This window comes from Nomascus leucogenys, chromosome X (assembly GCF_006542625.1).
Source record: "Nomascus leucogenys isolate Asia chromosome X, Asia_NLE_v1, whole genome shotgun sequence".
Taxonomy (NCBI): Eukaryota; Metazoa; Chordata; class Mammalia; order Primates; family Hylobatidae; genus Nomascus; species Nomascus leucogenys.
This window is the reverse complement of record NC_044406.1, coordinates 44,435,087-44,455,588: the sequence shown is the minus strand read 5'-3', so window position 1 is coordinate 44,455,588 and position 20,502 is coordinate 44,435,087. Positions and strand designations below refer to the sequence as shown.

The 20,502-nt window shown below is 38.1% G+C and overlaps 1 protein-coding gene across 1 annotated transcript in view; it reads left to right on the top strand.

Moving 5' to 3' along the window:
• Nucleotides 1–20,502, top strand: part of JADE3 (jade family PHD finger 3) — a 146,618-nt gene that overhangs the window by 90,513 nt on the left and 35,603 nt on the right. The gene's annotated exons all lie outside the window — the stretch shown is intronic.

The following is a 20,502-nucleotide window of genomic DNA, read 5'->3' as shown; positions in this document are numbered from 1 at the left end:
TTTTTCTTCTGGATCATGCTTTTAATGTCGTGCTGTAAACTTTTCACTTAGCTCTGTGTCTCAAAAATATTCTTCTATGTTTTCTTTTAAGAGTTTTATAGTTTTACATTTAAATGCATGAACCATTTTGAATTAATTTTGTGTAAGATATGAGGCATAGGTCAAAGTTCAAAATCAAGTAAGTTGATTCTTCCCACTTTATTCTTTTTTCAGAATTGCTGTGGCTATTCCACTTTCTTTGTCTTTCCATTCAAATTTTATAGTAAGCTTTCCATATATACAAAAAATCTTGCTGGATTTTCATAAGGATTGTATTAAACCTTTATCACTTGGGAAGAATTGACATCTGTACAAGTCCTGTACACATTTTGCTAAATTTATACTTAAGTGTTAAAATTTTTTGAGCAGTTGTTAATGGTATTGTATTTATAATTTAGGTTTCCACATGGTCATTGCTAGTACATACAAATACAACCAAATTTTGTGTGTTGATCTTGTGTTTTCTGTAACCCTGCTGAATTACTTAGTTCTGGCAGATTAAAAAAAAAAAAAAAGAGGTTCCTTAGGATTTTCTGTGTAGACCATCATGTTACCTGCAAATAAAGATGGTTTTATTTCTTCCTTTCCAATCTGTTTACTTTTTATTTCTTTTCTTGCCTTATTGTAGTAGCTAAAATGTCTAGTAGTATGTCAAATAGCAGTGGAGAGAGCAGGCATCCTTGTCTTGTTCCCAATCTTAGGCGGAAGGCTTTCAGTCTTTCAATATATTAAGTATGATATTAACTATAGGGTTTTTCATAGATATTCTTTGTCAAGTTGAGGAAGTTCACCTCTACTCCTAATGTGTGGTAGTTTTTTTCATAAATGGGTATTGAATTTTGTCAACTGAAATGATCCCTATCAAATGATATGATCAGGTGATTTTTTTTCTTCTTCAGCCTGTTAATGTTATAGATTACATTGATTGATTTTTTTAATATTGAACCAGCCTTGCATTGCTTGAGCAAACCTGAGTATTAGTCAGCTTGGGCTGCCATAACAAAATACCACAGGCTGGATGGCTTAAACAACAGAAATTTATTTATCAAAGTTCTGGAGGCTGAAAGTCCTAAATCAAGGTCTTGCAGAGTTCAGTTTTGGTGAGGGCTCTCTTCCTTGCTTGCTGCCTTCTCACTGTGTGCTCACATGGCCTTTCCCTTATGACCTTATTTAAGCTTAATTACCTCCTGTAGGCCTTGTCTCCAAAAACAGTCACAGTGGGGGTTAAATTTTGGGGGTGACACAATTCAGTCCATAACACCAAGTTGATCAGGGATTATATTATATTTTTATACTGCTTGATTTGACTTGCAAATATCTTGTTGGAAATTTTTATGTCTATGTATTTTTATGTCTTATTTTTATGTTCCCGAGGAATATTGACCTGTAGTCTTATATATATGTAAATAATTATATATATAAGACTATATAAATAATTATATATTAAATAATTATATATAAATTATGTATATATAAATTTATATATTTATATATAAATTAATTATATATTATAATTTAATTAATTTATATATATATTATATATTATAATTTATATATATAATTATATATATATTATATATTATAATTTATATATATAATTATATATATATTATATATTATAATTTATATATATAATTTTGGTGATGTACACCAAAATTAAGTATATATTATAAATTTATATATATATAAATTTATATATAAATTATTTATATATAAATTTATTTTTATATATTTATATATTTGTATATTTATATTATATAAAAATTTATATATGTATAAATTATATATAAAAATTTATATATATATAAATTATATATATATATTTATAAATTATTTATATATATAAATAATGTGAGAGAGAGGGTCTCACTCTGTTGCCCAGGCTGGAGTGCAGTGGCACCATCTCAAGCTCAGTACAACCACCTCCTGGGCTCAAGTGATCCTCCTGCCTCAGCCTCCTGAGTAGCTGGGATTACAAGTGTTCATCGCCATGCCCAGCTGATTTTTGTATTTTTTGTAGAGACAGGGTTTCACCATTTTTCCCAGGCTGGTCTCAAGCTCCTGACCTCAAGCAGCCCTCCAGCATTGGCCTCCCAGAGTGCTGGAATAACAGGCATGAGCCAGTGCACCCAACCACTCATGATATTTATATCTGTATTGTATCAGGGTAATACTGGTCTTATAAAATTAGTTGGGAAATATTCCTTCCTCTTCTAGTTTTTGGAAGAAATGGTATAGAAGTGGGGTTAATTCTTATTAAAATGTTTGATAGAATTCTCCAATGAAACACTCCAGACCTGGAGGCTTCTCTTTGGGGATTTGCTTAACTATAAATTTGAGTTCTTTTTTGTTTGCTTGAGGCCTTGCTCTGTCACCCAGGCTGAATCATAGCTCACTGCAGCCTCAACCTCCTAAGCCCAAGCAATCTTCCCACCTCAGCCTCCCAAGAGCTGGGACCACAGGCCTGTGCCGCCATACACGGCTAATTTTTTAAGAATTTTTTGTAGAGATGAAGTCTTCCTATGTTGGCCAGTCTGCTCTGAAACTCCTGGGCTCAAGTGATCCTCCCGCCTCAGCCTACCAAAATGTTGGGATTACGGGCATGAGCCACTGCACATGGCAAATTTGAGTCCTTTAATAGATAATTTGAATAGCCCTGTAACTATTTCATGTTGAGTGACTTTGGGTAGTTTGTAGTTTAAGGTACTGGTTTGTTTCATCTAAGTTGTCGAATTTACATGTATGGAATGGCTCATAGTATTCCCTGTGTTGCTTTCATTTTAAAATTCAATCTTGGCTAGACTTCTACTTCCAAAAAGATGGAGTAGGTGTGCTTTTCCCTATGCCTCCCACTAAGTACAATTAAAAACCCTGAGCATTTTAAATAATGACTTTGAAAGATCAGGAGAAGAAAGCAGAACAGCTAGAGTCCTTGAGACCTGAGGAACAACCCAGTTTTATGTTCCCTGGGATTTCTTTTTGTTCCCAGAGTTGGTGCTGGAGAAGCTAGCAACCCAGAAGCACAAACCAGCAAAAACAAAAACTAAGAAAAGCCTGTCCTCTCTAGCCAAATGACCAGGAAAGGGACAGTCTATCAGACAGGAAACCTTTATTTTTTTTATTTTTTTATTGTTTTGAGACTGAGTCTCTGTCACCCAGGCTGGAGTGCGGTGGCGCCATCTCTGCTTACTGCAACCTTCGCCTCCCTGATTAAAATGATTCTCCTGCCTCAGCCTCCCAAGTAGCTGGGATTGCAGGTGCACACCATCACAGCCAGCTAATTTTTGTATTTTTAGTAGAGGTGGGGTTTCACCACGTTGGCCGAGCTGGTCTCAAACTCTTGACCTCAAGTGATCCACCCACTTTGGCCTCCCAAAGGGCTGGGATTACAGGTGTGAATCACTGTGCCCGGCCAACATGGAAAACTTCTAGACAGAAAACTCTTCTCCAGTCAAACACCACAGAAAAATGCTTTGGGCCACCCCAACCTTCTCCAGCAAAGATGGAGTAGGGAGCCTAGACAGCAATGGTGTACCCCATCTGGGGTTGTGTTAGAGGAGACTGGGTGGACAGTCAGGATTTTCACCTCTGTTCAGCAGTGTCAGTGCAGGCCATGCAGGAAACAATAGCAAGGCATTCTTACCAATCCCAGTGATGGAGGTATCCATGGAAGCCTAGTAGGGACCCGAAACTCTCAGCCCCACCCAACGGTAACAGGGATGTTGACACAGGCCAAATGGTGAACTAGGTCTTATACAACCACCTGGTGGTAACAAGGCAATGCCCCCAACCCTGATCTCCAGCCAGATAGTGTCATAGGAAGCCAGCCAAAATCGAAGGTTTGCATAAGATCCAGAGTCTCATAATACCCTAAATGTCTAGGTTTCAGTAAAAAATTACTCATCAAGAATCAGGAAGATCTCAACTTGACCAAAGACAGATGCCAACATCAAGATGCCAGATATTAGAATAGTTTAACAAAGATTTTAAAACAGCCAACATAAAAATGCTTCGGTGAACAATTGTGAACATACTTGAAACAAGTTTAAAAAAATAGTATCGCTCTTTCATTCCTATTATTGGCAATTTTTGTCTTATCTTTTTTTCTTGCTATAGGTTGGTCAGTTATCTTGATCATTTCACAGAACACTCTTTATTTTTCTGTTTGTTTTTAGAGACAGGGTCTCACTCTGTCACTCAGGCTGGAGTACAGTGGCGTGATCACAGCTCACTACAGCCTGGACCTTTTGGGCTCAAGTGATCCTCCTGCCTCAGTCTCCTAAGTAGCTGGGACTACAGGCGCATGCCACCATGCCAGGCTAATTTTTGTTTTTTTTTTTGTAGAGACAGGGGTTTCACCATGTTGCCCAGGCTGGTCTTGAACTCCCGGGCTCAAGCAATCCGCCCACCTCGGCCTCCCAAAGTGCTGGGATTACAAGTGTGAGCCAGTGCGCCTGGCCCATTACTTTTCTGTTTTTAATCTCATTGATTCCTGGTCTTTATTATTTTTATCCTTCTGCTTACTTTGGGTTTATTTTGCTCCTTTTTTCTCGTTTCTAGTGTTGAGAACTTAATTTATTGATTTGAAGCTTTTTCTCTTATCTAATGTAAGCATGTAGTACTATAAATTTTCCTCTCAGCACCTGCTTTAACCGTGTCTCATAAATTTTGATATGTTGAATTTCATTTTCGTTCTCTTAAGGGTATATTTTTTTAACTTCTCTTGAAATTTCTTCTTTCACCCATGGATTATTTCAAAGTGTGATTTTTGGTTTCCAAGTGTTTGGAGGTTTTCTTGTTATCTTTCTGTTGCTGATTTCTAGTTTTCTTTTTTTTCTTTTCTTTTAAGAGATGAGATCTCACTATATTGCCCAGGCTGGTCTCGAACTCCTGGGCTCAAGCAATCCTCCCACCTTGGCCTCCCAAAGTGCTGGGATTATGGGTGTGAGCCACTGCGCATGGCCAGTTTCTAGTTTTGATTCCACTGTGATTAGAAAACACACTCTATATAATTCCAGTTATTTAAATTTGTTGAGGTTTATTTTATGACCCAGGATATGGTCTGTCGTGGTACATGTTCCATGGGTGCTTAAAAATAAGTGTGTGCTGCTCTTGTTGGGTAGAGTATTCCATAAATGTCAATTCGTTCAACTCTGTTAGTTGGTAGTAGTGTTGAGTTCTTCTGTACCCTTGTTGATTTTCTGTTTGTTGGTTCTATCATTTATTGAGAGAGGTTGAGATCTGTAGCTATAATCATGGATTTGTCCATTTCCCCTTTGAGTTCATTTCATTTTTGCCTCACATATTTTGGAGCACTGTTGTTTGGTGCACACACATTTATGATTGCTATGTCTTCTTGATGGAATGACACTTTTATCATTATGTAATATTCCTCTTCATCTCTGGTAATTTTCTTTACTATGAAGTCTACTTTATCTGATGTTAATATAGTCACTTTTGCTTTCTTTTGAGTGATGTTTGCATCATATGTCTTTCTCCATTATTTTACTTTCAACCTACTTATATCCTTATATTTTAAGTATGGTTTATTTAGACAGCATATATTTGAATCATATTTTTAAATCTGCTGTGTCAATCTGTCTTTTAATTGGTTTAGACCACTTATATTTGATGCAATTATTAATATGTTAGGACTTCAGCGTGTCCTTTTATTGTGTGTGTGTGTGTGTTCTCTGTTTTTCATTTCTCTGTTTTATTTTTCCTACCTTCCTTGGAGGTTCCCTGAACAACCAACCACACTCGATCCATGTGAAATAGATCATTTGAATAGCCCCAAAGCTATTAGTAACATTGAATTTGTAATTAAAAACTTCCCCTAAAAATACCTTCAGGCCCAGATGGTTTCACTGAGAATTCTACCAAACATTGAAAGAAATAAAAAGTGATAACAGTAGAAGAGAAATTTGAATCAAAGATCAATAGAGTTATAAAAGAAATAGCTAACCATGGGAATATGGGGATATGCTGCTGTTTTAGAAGCTGTAGGTTTACAGCCAAAAAGAACTTAGTGAAGGCAAACTTATCAACATAAATGAAGAAAATGGTTATGGTGAAAAGAATGAAGATGTTCCAGAGGAAGTGATACTAGTGAAAAAGTGCACATTAAAGGAATTCTTGGAAGTATTTTACAACATTGAAAACACAAAGAACAAAATGTTGAAAACTAATCCACACTTAGAAGGGAATATGACAATTTGCCAAGGGGTAGAAAAGGTGCTTGCTCCATGTTGTAAGTTATACAATGAAAAGGAGTTAAGCACTGTAATCTTGATAAGTTTTTACAAATAAATAAAAGTGTAATTCTCAATGTTTCTAGTGTTTCAAATTATAGTATACTAAATACATATTGGTTTTATTATTTTTTATTTCCCTATTTGTTTATAGTCAATGGGAAGATAGCTTTTTAATGTTTTGACAAAATTTTTAAAGGTCATTAAACAATGATAGTTTTCCCCATTGTTTATTAAGATTGCTTTTCACAGTTTTAGCTTGCACAATCATTTTACAGTATCATACCACCATGCAAAGCAAGGACTATCTGTAATCTTTAGTGACAGAAAGCAGATCATTGGTTTCCTGGGAGGAGACAGGGAAGCAGGAGGATACAAGGAAATTTTTGGGGGTGATGGACACATTATCTTGGTTGTGATGCTAGTTGTATGTAGATGTGTGTCAAAACTTTATACATTTAAAATATGTACAGTTTATTGTATACCCCAATCATGTATATGATTAATATAATACTTTTATATTCATATATACACATAGATACATTATAAGTATTTATATGAACAATCATCACAAGTAGAGGTGTGTATATGTATAGATGGGTAAGAAAATGTGATAGTGGGGTCAAGTGTGGTGTCTCACACCTGTAATCCCAGCACTTTGGGAAGCCAAGGCAGGAGGATTACTTGAGCCCAGGAGTTCAAGACCAGCATGGGCAACATAGTGAGACCTCGTCTCTACAAAATTTAAAAAATTAGCTGGGCAGGGTGGCATGCGCCTGTAGTCGAGCTGCTCGGGAGGCCGAGTTGGAAGGATCGCTTGAGCCTGGGAGGTTGAGGCTGCAGTGAGCCATGATCTTACCACCACATTCCAGCCTAGGTAACATACAATGTATGGCATTTTGAGTCTGACTTTTTTCATTTAGCATAATGTTTTGGAAGTTCGTCCGTGTTATATGTATCGGTATTCATTACTTTTATGACCAAATAGTATTCTGTTATATGGATACACCACATTTTGTTAATCCGTTCAGCAGGTGATGGATATTTGGGCTGTTTCCACATATGGGCTGTTACGAATAATGGTGCTATAAACATCCTCATACAGTTTTTTTTTTATTTTAATCAGGTCTTCTAGAAGAAAATTCATACAAGTTTTTGAGTGCACATATGTTTTCATTTCTCTTGGGTACATACCTAGGAATAGAATTATTGAGTCATATAGTAACTGTCTAACATTTTGAGAAATTGTCAAAGTATTTTTTATAGCATCTGCAACATTTTACATTCCTGTCAGTAATGTGTGAAGGTTACATTTTCTCCACATCCTCACCAATACTTGTTATTGTCTTTTTGTTATAGCCTTTCTAGTGGGTATGAAGTGTATTTCACTGTGATTATGATTTGCATTTGTCTAATGGCTAATGATGTTGAACAGCTTTTCTTGATGTCCTTCTTAGCCATTTATATATCTTTTGAAGAGACCTTTTCTACTTTATCACACAAAAAAAGCCTTTATGAGGTCAGAAAACACAAGATTTATCTTTGTCTTCTATGAAATGCTGCTGTTCACACAGCCAGAATGAGTCATCTCAGTTCACTTCTTTTAAGTCCCATCGCATTCATTTGAGTATGTTTGTCCTTGGCTGCTGAAAATCTGACCCTTTAATGAATAGGGCAACAAAGTTCCCTGACCAGCAGTGTTCTAGAATGTCCCATTTTTTAATACTGCATCCATGCACACCTCCTATGTTGTCTTTGGAGAAATTATTCAGATCCTTAACTCAATTTTTTTAAACGGGCAGTCTTTTTATTGAGTCGTAAGAGTTCTTTACATATTCTGGATACAAGTCTCTTATCAGAAATATGATTTGCAAATATTTTCTCCCATTCTATTGATTCTCTTTTTACTTTCCTCATGGTGTCCTTTGAGGAACAGCAGTTTTTAATTTTGGGCCAGGTGCAGTGACTCACACCTGTAATCCCAACACTTTGGGAGGCTGAGGTGGGAGGATGGCTTGAAACCAGGATCTCAAGGCCATCCTAGGCAACATAGCAAGTCCTCATCTCTACAAAAAATAAAAAATTAGCCAGCCATGGTGAGGCATACCTATAGTCCCAGCTGTTCCAGAGACTTAGTTGGAAGGATTGCTTGAGCCCAGGAGTTTAAGGCTGCAGTGACCTATGATCACACCACTGCACTCCAGTCTGGGTGACAGAGTGAGACCCTGCCTCAAAAAAAAAGTTTTTAATTTTGATGAAGTCCAGTTTATCTGTTTTTTTTTTGGTTGCTTGTCCTTTTGATGTTATATCCAAGAAATATCAAATATTGCCTAAGCTACAGTCAAGAAGTTTTACACCTATATTTTCTTCTAAGAATTTTATAGTTTGGCTATTACATTTAGGTCTTTGATTCATTTGAGTTCATTTTTGTATCTGGCTTGAGGTATTAGGGGTCCAAGTTCATTTTTTTCTTATGTGTGGATATCTAGTTGTCACAACACCATTTGTTGGGTAGCTTCCTTTTTGAAAATGATGAACACTGTACCCCAAACCCACCTACCTTGGTTCCACATATTCCTTATAAATCAGGCTGCTATGAAAGAAAGCATAGTTACTGAATGAGCAAGAAATCCTAGTTTTATATTTTGAAATCTTAGTTCTTTTTTCAGAGACAGCGTCTCATTCTCTGTTGCCCAGCCTGGAATGCAGTGGCACAATCATAGCTCACTGTAATCTTGAACTCCTGGGCTCAAGCAATCCTCCTGCCTTAGCCTCCCCAATTAGTTGGGACTACAGGCACATGCCACTGTACCCAGTTATTTTTTATTATTTTTTTAGAGATGGGATCTCGCTATGCTGCCCAGGCTGGTCTCAAACTCCTGGCCTCAAGCAATTATCCCATCTTGGCCTCCCAAAGTGCTGAGATTACAAACATGAGCCACCACACCCAGCCAGTTTTATTTTTTTAATCTCCTGTTTCACAAATCTACCAAAGTGACTTAAAATTTTTTTATCTAGTTTGAGATGCTAATTTCTGTACTTTATGCTTCACTCTGTCCAAATACAAGCGAACTTTTTAAAAGTTAATGGAATAATGGAATTAAGTGACGAAAATTAAAAATATAAACTTCATTTCCCAACATAAGCTCCATCAAGGTCAGGACACTTTTGTAAGCGATGATACCAGCCATTTAGTTCTTCCCTAGAGAACTGAGCGTCCTGGGAATTTAACCATGTCAATGCAGTCTTTTTTGCATTATTAACTGAAGGAAAATGGGTACCCTTGAAGATTTTTTAAGATTAGGACACAAAAAGAAGTCAGAAGGAGGTAAAACAGGACTGTAAGGTGGATGCTTAATGATTTCTCATTGAAACTCTCACAAAATTACTCGTTTGATGAGAAGAATGAACTGGAGCATTGTTGTGATAGCAAAGGACGTTCTGGTAAAGCTTTCTTGAGCAGTTTTCTGTAAAGCTCTGGCTAACTCTCTCAAAACACTCATAATAAGCAGATGTTATCATTCTTCGGCCCTCCAAAAAGTCAACAAGAAAAATGCCTTGAACATCCCCAAAAACTGTTGCCATGACCTTTACTCTTGACTGATCCACTTTTGCTTTGACTGGGCCACTGCCGCCTCTTGGTAGCCATTGTTTTGAATGTGCTTTGTCTTCAGAATTATACTCGTAAAGCCATGTTTCATCTCCTGTTATAATTCTTCAAAGAAATGCTTCAGGATCTTGATCCCACTTGTTTAAAATTTCCATTGAAAGCTCTGCACTTGTCTGTAGCTGATCTGGCTGTAACCAGTTTCAGCACCCATTGAGTGGAAGGTTTGCTTAACTTTAATTTTTCAGTCAGAATTGTGACTGAAGAACTGTGACTGTAAGCTGAACCAGTTGAGATGTCTGTGGTGTTGGCTGTTGTTTGTGCTGTTAATCATCAGTCCTCTTTAATTAGGGCATGAACAAGATGAATTTTTTCCTTGCAAATTGATGCGATATAAAAATGATGTGAATGTGGGCTTTCTCTTCAACTTTGTCTCTTCCCTTCTTAAAACAAGCTATCCATTTGTAAACTGCTGATTTCTTTGGGGCATTGTCCCCATGAACTTTTTGTGAAACAGCAAGCAATTTCTCCTTTCTTCTACCCAGATTTCACCATAAATTTGATGTTTGTTCTTGCTTCAATTTTAGCCAAATTCCTATTGCTCTAATAGGGGCCCTTTTCAAACTGATGTCTTATCCTTCTTAGTGCCTGTAAAAGTTAGTATGAATTTATTTTCGTGTAAATTTTTGAAATCTACATATAGTTTTTTATTTTCCACGAACTTTTTGAAGACCTCTTATATGTTACTGTTTTCCCACCCTACATGACAAAACAGCATTATGTTAATTTTTATTGGTTAATTTTATAACTTTTGTGTTAGTTTTCCTTTTGTGTATTTTAAACAGTTTTTGAAATTAAGATAGCTTTATTCTCAAAAACCATAAATAAAAATGTTCTCTTCCAATGTAATTGCTAAGTTTAAATAAATGTAAGTGTTCTGTAACAAACCCTTGCAATAATTATTTTTAGATTTAAAACTCTTATCTTCAGTGATTATGTATTACTGTTAATAATTGTTGAACTGTAAAAATTATTTCCACCATCCAAATTTTAAAAATTGTAAGTCAGAGTGCATTGAAAGCATGATGACATTCCTTAATTCTGCACTGAAGGTTTTTAATAAAGAATGTTATAGCAATTCACAATAACATATGGAAAGTATCAGAATGTAAAAACAAAAAATTATGAATATATTATTTTGGGCTTGCTACTTCATATTAGTTTTGGTAAAATTAAAACCCAATTGGTTAGTTTCTGCTGATGGAAATCTCACTTCTATGGAGAAAATATTACAAAATGTAAATCTGTTAGAGAAATTTAAGAATGAATCTGGCCGAGTGTGGTGGCTCACGCCTGTAATCCCAGCACTTTGGGAGGCCAAGGTGGGTGGATCGCTTGAGATCAGGAGTTCGAGACCAGCCTGGCCAACATGGTAAAACCCCGTCTCTACCAAAAATACAAAAAAATGAGCTGGGCATGGTGGCTCATGCCTGTAGTCCCAGCTACGCGGGAGGCTGAGGCATGAGAATCACTTGAACCTGGGAAACAGAGGTTGCAGTGAGCCAAGATTGTGCCACTGCACTCCACCCTGGGTGACAGAGCAAGACTGTCTCAAAAAAAAAAAAGGAATTAATCTAATGTAATACAATAGTAAATTAAGTTAAAATGTACTTGAAAATATTTGGAAATAATTCTTATGTATTGGGATATGCCAATTGTTATAGCAAACATCCTCAAAAGTCTCAGCATCTTTTTTTTTTTTTTTTGAGACAGGATCTCTGTCACTCGGGCTGGAGTGCAGTGGCATGATCATAGCTCACTGCAGCCTCGACCTCCCGGGCTCAAGAGATCCTTCTATCTCAGCCTCCTGAGTAGCTGGGACTACAGACGTGAGCCACTGCACCCGACCAGTCTCAGCATCTTAATACAATGAAGTCTTTATTTTTCGCACATGTCTCCATCCAGTGTGGGTTTGAATGCGGATCCCCTCTGCCCCACACAGTTACTTAGGGACACAAGCTCTTTTTATGAATGGCGCTTTTATTTACTACCCATTCTCTTTTCTCCTCTCTAACTTCTGAAGCCAGTCAGCAAGAAAAGAGTGGAGGGTTATACAGTTGGGATTTTTTTCTGGTGGGGCGAGCAGGGGTAGGCTTTGAAGTGACTTACCTACCTACATATCATTAGCCAGAACTCACTCCTATGGCCCACCTAACAGCAAAGGGGGCTGGAGAATGCAGTCTTGCTATGTGTGCAGGTGGAAATGGAAATAGGGTTTGGTGAACACCTAGCACTTCTCTGCTGCTCTTTGATAGTGGCATTACAAAGTCAAAGCTATGAGAGCACAGGAACCTTACTGGTTTTATTCACCACTGTAACCCTGTAGTTGATGCTATGATCTACACTGCACAGATTTCCATATAGTCTTAGGATCTTTCCACCTAGTGTCTCAGCAGGATAGTCTGACTTCTTACAGGCAGTTCAGGACTCCAAGAGTGAATGTTTTAAGAGGTAAGAAGTGGAAGGTGCTCATTTCAAAGCCTAGGCTCAGAAACTGACACAGTATTACTTCCACTATATTTTATTAGAGCAGTTGCAGAGGGCTTCCAAATTGAAGGAAAGGAAAATAGGCCCCATTTCTCATTGTGCACATGTACCCTAAAACTTAAAGTACAATTTAAAAAAAGGCATATCAAAGGATTTGTGGCCGTCTTTGATCTACCACAGTTGTAATATTTTTAATGTTTGTCTTTTTTTTTTTTTTTAAGAGACAGGTCTTGCTATGTTGCTCAGGCTAGATTCAAACTCCTGGGCTCAAGCTATCCTCCCACCTCAGCCTCGTGATGAGCTGGAACTACAGGCACAAGCTACCATGCCTGTCTTGAGTTACTTGTTTTGTTGCCTATAGACAGAATAGTCAGCTAGAGAAACTTTACTAATAAGACTAAAGTACACTCTTGCTTTTTATTTATTAACTAATTTATAAGGTTATCAAAATGCTTTAGCATCTTATTTCCTAATGGACTTAGAGCAGTAATTTCGGGTATATATATAAATTAATTGACTTGATCCTTGGGTGGTAGAATTACTCTACTCGTGCCATAGTAACTGAAAACGGATGAGGGAGAAATAAGAATAGATAGAGCACATCCTTTCAGAATCTTTGTTCTGGCTTTCAGATGAGGTTTTCCCATCTGTTTCACTGTCCTTTCTGCAGTTTCCCTGTTAGTTCAGTATAGTGTATATATGTGGTGATTGAGGGGAGGGGTACAGAGATTACAGAGCCATCTTGCACTGTAAATTATAGCTGCTTAGGTAAGTATTGACTACCAAAAGAAATTTTTCGAAAGTGAGTTCAACAAATAAAGATGGTGTTAACCCTATTTACATGTCTCTAGGTAGACTGAAGGATTTTGAGTCATTAACAGTGAGCTTCAGATATTTCTTTTTGGGTATTCATTTATATATTTTAATCAGTTTCTATTGCAGCAAGATTCTAATGGAAGGAAAACAATGTTTCATTTTTTGTTGAAAGCAAACATACATTATAAGTTGTATAATACACAATGATTAATGAAGTTTTACTGTGTGTGTGTGCATGTGTGTATGTTTTTAAAATTACGGATGAACTATTACACAAATAAAAACAATCAGAATACAAAAAAATTAACTGTGTAGTGTATGCTTATACACATGCATATATGTATATATAAGTGGGATTATTCTATAACTTGCTTTTTTCACTTAACAATATATACTTCTGCATCGTTAATAAAACTGAAAAAGGAAATGATTGGATATAGATAGGTCCCTATTTCCCCTTGCAATGTAAACGCTGGACTTACTGGGCTATGGAGATCAGTACTTTCTTTACTAAACTCTAGACTCAAATATACAACTGCCAATTCAACAGTTCCACTTGGATGTCCAGTAGACATCTCAGACTAAAAATGTCCCAAACTGAACTACTGATCTTCCCAAACCAGTTCTATTTGTAGTTTTCTAGGTTTAGCGGATAGAAAAATCTATCCTTCTAGCTGTAACTCTGTCTTTTCAGTTTAAGTCAAAATTCTTAGTCATCTTTGATTCTTCATTGTCTTATATCCCATATTCAATATAACAGGATATCCCGTTAACTCTACTTTCAAAATATATCCATATTTCATATAGTAAGTCAAAAGAACAACCCCTAATGATAAATGGGAACACATGCCTGCCTCCCACTCCACTGCTGTATTTGGTCATCTAGGCCTCTTTCATCTCCCGTTACTCTCCTCACCCCATCTCCTTCTTCCCACACTTCTTTTTTCATCCCATTTTAGGCAGCAGCATTCTATCACTTTTACTTTCAATTATGAGAATTCAGTAAGGAGCACAATGTACAGAGCACTTTCTTTTTTTTTTTTTTTTGAGGCAGAGTCTCGCCCTGTCACCCAGGCTGGAGTGCAGTGGCGCTATCTCAGCTCACTGCAAGCTCCGCCTCCCGGGTTCACGCCATTCTCCTGCCTCAGCCTCCCGAGTAGCTGGGACTACAGGCACCCGCCACCACGCCTGGCTAGTTTTTTGTATTTTTTATTAGAGATGGGGTTTCACCATGTTAGCCAGGATGGTCTCGATCTCCTGACCTCATGATCCACCCGCCTCGGCCTCCCAAAGTGCTGGGATTACAGGCGTGAGCCACCACGCCCGGCCCAGAGCACTTTCATACACGTTTATCTTATTTAAAATTTAAAACAGTCCTTTTGCAGTTGTTCCAGTTACTATGGCTGATGATAATTTGCCCCCAAACTTAGCAGCTTAGAGCAGCTATGTTATACCCACTGATTCTGTGGGTCAGGAAATCAGATAGGGCACAGTGGAGATGGCTTCTCTCTGCTCCATGATGTGTCTAGGGCCTCATCAAGGAAGACAAAGTTTGAGAGTGACCCACCAGCTGGGCACTGGAATCAATTGAAGGCTTATTCACTGCATATCTGTGTAACAGCCCATCCCTGGGCTTGGATAACATAGACTACACATGGCCTTTCCATTAGTTTGGCTTCCTCATAGCCTAACAACCTCAGCATAGTCAGATTTCTTACAGGCATCAGGCACAGGGCTCCAAGTGCATGCGTTCCTGCAAACCAGGAGGGAGCTACATTCCATTTTATGACTCAGCCTTGCAGTTCTCATGGCATCACTTCTATTGATCAAAAACCATCACAAGCCATCCCCTATTTAAGGGGAAGGGAGATAGACTTCACTACTTGATGAAGATGACAAAGTCACATTGCAGAAGAATGGGGGATTTGGAAAATACCATCTGTTGCAGGGGTTATCATTGTCCTTTGTTTTGAGTCATGGAGGCTTGGAGAGAAGTCGTTATCCCAGAGTGGTAGGATGAACAAGGGTTATCTTGGGAAACTATTCCTAGAGTTGTTATTACAGTAACTACTATCTAGTTAATTTTATTTGTGTGTTTAGAGATAGGGTCGCACTCTGTCACTCAGGCTGGAGTGCAGTGGTATAATCATAGCTCTCTACAGCCTCAAATTCCTGGGCTCAAGTGATCTTCCTGCCTCAGCCTCCTGAGTAACTGGGACTACAGGAACATACCACCACACCCAACTCTATCTAGTTCATTTTTAAGGCATTTATTTCAAACCTTTACAAAACCTATGAGGTTTTGGTTTTATGCAGTTTCTGCAGTGTTCACAAATGATTCTAATCCACTTATTAGGAAATGTAGCATAGTCTGTACCTGCCAAATATTTAGATCAACTGAAGAGACACTGAGGGGTCTCTGTACATAAGACACTGGAGGAGGCCATAGATCAGGTTAGAGTGACTGCAGTTACCTTTTTATTGCCTCCTCAGTTGGCACAGCAGTATCCACAAGGGCCAGAGGTAGTAGTGTTCTAGCCACTGGCCTCCCCTGGAGAGCAGGTGTGATTGTGGGTCCTTTCACCAAAGGCTAGTCATCTGGAAAGTTATTACAACATTCATTTACATGCAAGCATCCAAATTGAAAGTTGAGGTTACCTCATGCTAACAAAATTGCTCATGCCTCTAGGCTTGCGAGCTTTTGCTGATTTGGTCAATGGTCTAGTGACCATTTAAAGAGTGTGTCAGGCCAGGCGCGGTGGCTCACGCCTGTAATCCCACCACTTTGGGAGGCTGAGGCAGGTGGATCACCTGAGGTCAGGAGTTTGAGACCAGCCTGGCCAACACGGTAAAACCCCATCTCTGCTAAAAATATAAAAATTAGCCTGGCATGGTGGCATGCGCCTGTAATCCCAGCTACTTGGGAGGCTGAGGCAGGAGAATCATTTCAACCCGGAAGGCAGAGGTTGCAGTAAGCTGAGATCATGCCACTGCACTCTAGCCTGGGCAACAGAGTGAGACTTGGTCTCAAAAAAAAAGTGTGTCTATCCATAGTACACAGCCAAGAAAGAAAATCACCTATCCAGGGAGGATAATCCTGGGATTTCCTCCAGCTTTAGCCGTGTTATGTATACTTAAAGATATTGAAGCTGCATTTAAAAAATCCCAAACATATTTTTTTCACTAATTCTCACAGCCCTTCCCCCTCTATCATTATAAATACAATAATTTCTCCTTGTGAGTTTATATTAACTTCATCTTTTACCCACATATTTTCTTGTAGTTGGTGTTACTGTTTTAGTATATAGTTTATTGTCATGGTCTCGGTCCTTAGATGCAGACCTTTAGTTCAAGACACACAAGGAAAGATGAGTGAGATGACATTGCTGTCATTATCATTATTGTAAATTTTGCATCAAAGTACAATATCCACACAGAAAAGTACACAAAGCTGTACAGCTCAATGAATTTTCACAAATTAAATGCACTCATTTATCTGCCACCCAGATGGGGAAATAAAACATGGCTGGGCACGGTAGCTCATGCCTGTAATACCAGCACTTTGCAAGGCCAAGATGGGAGTATCACTTGAGCCCAGGAGTTCAGGACAGGCCTGGGCAACACAGTGAAACCCCATCTCTACAAAAGATTTTAAAACTGGCCATCGTGGTGGTGTGTACCTGTAGTTTCAGCTACTTAGGAGGCTGAGGTGGCAGGATCACTTGAGCCCAGGAGGTTGAGGCTGCAGGAGCTGTGGTCATGCCACTGAGAACTGTCTTAAAAAAAAAAAAAAGTATTACCAACACCCAAGAACCCCTCCTTCTCCCTGCCAGTAACTGACCTCCCTCACCCTAGGTAACAGTTTTGCCAGTTTTTGAGCTTCCTATGAATAGACTCCTACAGTATACAGTCATTTGAGACTGGATTGTTTTGCTCATCAGTACGATTTTGCCACCCATCCATCCTTTTGCATGTAGTAATTCATTAATTTTCACTTCTGTGTCATGCATTGTGTGAATATGCCACATTTTTTATTCTGCTCTTGATACATATTTGGGTTGTTTCCAGTTTTTACCTACCATAAAAATGCTGATATAAGCCTTTTTATTCATCATTTGGTATGCATCTGTGTACACTTTTGCTAAGTATATACCTAGTATGGTTTGCTGGGTCATGGGTATGTGTACGTTCAGCTATAATATCTGCTGCCAAAGTGGTTGTTCGAATTCACACTCCCACCAGCAGCATAAGAGATAATCTATTTGCTCCATTTCCTTACCAACATTTAGTATTTTCAATTTTTGGACAGTCTTTTCAAGTTTAATTATTCTGGTAGATAATAGTGATTGTAATTTCAGTTTTCATTTCCGTGATAACTAATGAGGTTGAGAACCTTTTAAAAGTTTATTTGCCATCTGGATAGCCTTACTTGTGAAGTATCTATTTAAGTTTTTTGCCCAGCTTTTAATTGGGTTGTCTTTTTCTAATTAATTTGTAAGAGTTTATTATATATTGTAGATGTAAGTCCTTTGTTGTCTATGTGCAATTGCAAATATCTTCTCCTGTCCCATGGATTGCCTTTTTATTCTCTTAATTGTCTCTTTTGATAACCAGAAGTTCTAGTTTCATTTTTCAGTCTCTTCCTTTATGGTTAATGGCTTTTGTGTCTTATTTAAAATATCTTTACCTGCCCCAAGGTCATAAATATATTCTCCTCTGCTTTCTTCCAGAAGCTTAATGAGCATATTGGTATAGAAAAACATTTATGCCTACCTTGTTCCATGTAGAATTTGAGGCAATTGAGATGAATAGTTAGCAAAATGGTCTTCCTTTTAGAAAAAGATAACTCTTGACAAAAAATTGGATATTATCCCTTCTAGGCCATGCACTAAAGAAACATGACATATTTAATCTCATAGTCTCTGAAGAACTCATATGTCTGTCCTACCCTTTTTAGTTGGGTATGTTTCAGTTGGAAGTAGGCCTTTAACAGCAATTCCCAAAATTTTAGTTTCAATTAGTATTTGAGGTTTCTGCATTTTTCCTCAAATATTTGTTCCCTTTGGCTTTAAAAACTCCATATGGTAGAAGAATTAAAATGTGCAAATGTGTGTAGTTGTTATTAGCTTTATTCAGGTTCATTATTTGGAATCAGGCTTTTGGAAGAATGCTTAGGAGGCAGTATTCTCTACATTTATAGGGTGGGCTATGCCTGTATATATTTTATGTTTATTCATTGGAATGTGTTTATGTTTATAAATCCTTCCATATATGTGATGACTCTAGAGTAAAGAAACTGGCTCTAGAAGCCTTCCGGAGAAATGATTTTCATTATTTTATGATGACATACATGTGTTTATTTCTTTTTTTAGATGGCCCACCTTGTTCTTTAAAATTGCCATAGAATAATAATCCAGATTTTTCTCTTGGCTAAATTTTCTGAGGCCTCATACAGTATTTAAACCACCAATAATAACTTGTTGACATGAAAAAAACTTATTTTTTTCTCTGGTTTCCTTGCCTTGAGCCCTTGGATGTCAGGAAGGGTGAGGGGAAATATCAGTCTGCTTGGGCTTAGATTTATGGTTGCTATTGTTTATGGTTGGGAAATGGATTGAGTGTGCATAGCTCCGTGGCCTCTTGGCTTTAACTCATTTGCATAAATAGTGAAAATAATAAGGAATATAAAAACAATAACAATGACGTTATTGAGCATCTGTTTTTACTGTACACTAAGCCAAACACTTTATCTGTTTTTTCCTATATAATTGTTATAATAGTCCTACAAATTTGACATTTTTTTCCCTTCAACTTTTATTTTAAGTTCAGGGGTAGATGTGCAGGATGTATAGGTTTGTTACATAAGTAAACGTGTGCCATGGTGGTTTGCTGCACAAATCATCCCATCACCAAGCTCTTAAGCCTAGCATGCATTAGCTATTCTTCCTGATGCTCTCCCTCCCCTCACTGACAGGCTGCAGTGTGTGGTGTTCCTCCTACCATGTGTTCATGTGTTTTCATCATTCAGCTCCCACTTATAAGTGAGAACATGCAGGTTTTGGTTTTCTGTTCCTGCGTTAGTTTGCTGAGGATAATGGCTTCCAGCTCCATCCATGTCCCTGCAAAGGACATGATCTCATTTTTTTTATGGCTGCCTAGTATTCCATGGTGACTATGTACCACATTTTCTTTATCCAGTCTATCATTGATGGCCATTTAGGTTAATTCCATGTCTTTGCTAGATATTATTTTTATCATATTTAATGATTGTTATCCTTACATTTTAGCTAAGAAAACTGAACCTTATATAAAGTAAGTGGCCAGGGATAGTGGCTCACGCCTGTAGTCCCAGCACTTTGGGAGGCCAAGGTGGGCGGATCACGAGGTCAGGAGTTCGAGACTAGCCTGGCCAACATGGTGAAACCCCTTCTCTACTAAAAATACAAAAAATTAGCTGGGCGTGGTGGCAGGTGCCTGTAATCCCAGCTGCTGGTAGGCTGAGGCAGGAGAATCACTTGAACCCGGGAGGCGGAGGTTGCAGTGAGCTGAGACCATGCCACTGCCCTCCACCCTGGGCAACAGAGCAAGACTCCATCTCAAAATAAATGAATAAACAAAGTAATAGCCTGAGATCACCATGTGAGTGACAGAAAAAAACAAGCCTCTGTGAGACTAAAGCTTGTTTACCACCATCCAGTATTGTCTCCATGACAGAAAATTATTAATTTGGCTGAAATATATCTTTGGTATGGGATCTGGCTGTGCCTTTGTGCAGATATCGCCCCCTCCCACGTTGGTTTCCTCTTCTAAATAAACTTGGTGGCCATTGTACCAAGAACACACTAATGTGACAACATTTTATTAGAATGAATGGGCCGGTCGTGGTGGCTCACACCAGTAATCCCAACACTTTAGGAGGCCAAGTTAGAAGGATTGCTTAAGGCCAGGAATTCAAGACCAGCCTGGACAACATAGTGAGACCCCATCTGTTACCCCAAAAAAATTTTTTTGAACGTTAGCCAGGCATGGTGGCATGTGCCTGTAGTCTCAGCTACTTGAGAAGCTGAGGCAGGAGGATCACTGGAGCCCAGGAGTTCAAGGCTGTGGTAAGCTATGACCTTGCCACTGCATTCCAGCCTGGGTGGTTGAGCAAGAGCTTGTCTCTAAAAATTTTTTTAAAAATTAGAATGATGGGAACTAGGATCCATGAGGGTGAATAAAGAATATTGTAAGCAGTCAGTG